Here is a 1,177-nt window from a genome sequence, read left to right on the forward strand (position 1 = left end):
GGATTCCATATTTTCTATGTTTGGAATAGTTTGAATAGGATTGGTGTCAGTTCTCTGAATGATTGATAGAATTTTCCACTGAAACCATCTGGAGCAGGATTTTTTTGTTGGTTAATTTTTTTACGACCTGTTCAATTTCTTCCTTTCTTATGGCTTGGTTTAATTTTCTGCCTTATTCTGTGCTCATTTATGTAAGTAGTGTCTTTTTGGAAATCTGTCCATTTCTTCCAGGTTTTTGAATTTGTTGGAATACAGTTTTTCATAGTATTCTGATATAATTATTTTCATTTTTGTTGGTTCTGTTGTGAATTCATCCATTTCATTTATTATTCATCTTATTTGCATCTTTTACTTATTTTCTTTTGGTAAGTTTGTCAATGGTTTGCTGATTTTATTAGTTTGTCAAAGAATCAACGTCTAGACTTGCTTATTTTTTCTACTGCCTGTTTTCTATTTCATTGATTTCCACTCAAATCTTTATTATTTCTTTTCTTCTGGTAACTGCAGGCTTTTTTTCTGTTCTTTTTCTAATTGCTATAGATGTTGGGTCAAGGTGTTGATTTTGGATCATTCCTCTTTTTTTTATGAGTGCAACTATTGCTAAAAATTGTCCTTTCATCACTGTTTTTGTTGTGTGCCAAAGATTTTGGTGTGTTGTATTTTCATTCTCATTTGATTCAAGGAATTTTTTTTTTTTAATTTCATATATCTTCCAGTCTTTTTTGAGATGCACTATCCATTAGTCTTCTTTTTTCTGTTGAGCTTCCTAGTGTTGCTTTATAATTTTATAGCATCGTGATCTGAGAAGATGCTTTACAGCATTTCAATATTTTTAAATTTATCGAGGCTTGCTATGTGGCCTAACATACTATCCATTCTATAAAATGTTCCATGCATGCTAAAAATAATGTATATTTTGATGTTGTTGGGTGAAGTGCTCTATGTTGTTGTTGTTGTTAAGTGTTGTTGAGTTGTTTCCAACTCATAGCAACCCCATGCACAGCAGAACAAAACACTGCCCGATCCCGCTCCAGCCCCACAATCCCTGCTATACTTGAGCCCATCATAGCAGCCACTGTGTCAATCCATCTCGTTGAAGGCCTCCCCCTCTTTCGTCGACCCTCCACCCTACCAAGCATGGCATCCTTCTCCAGGGAGTGGTCCATTGTGACAACAT

The sequence above is a fragment of the Orycteropus afer genome, unplaced genomic scaffold, assembly GCF_000298275.1.
Source record: "Orycteropus afer afer isolate SDZICR_OR568_19922 unplaced genomic scaffold, OryAfe1.0 scaffold00348, whole genome shotgun sequence".
Taxonomy (NCBI): Eukaryota; Metazoa; Chordata; class Mammalia; order Tubulidentata; family Orycteropodidae; genus Orycteropus; species Orycteropus afer.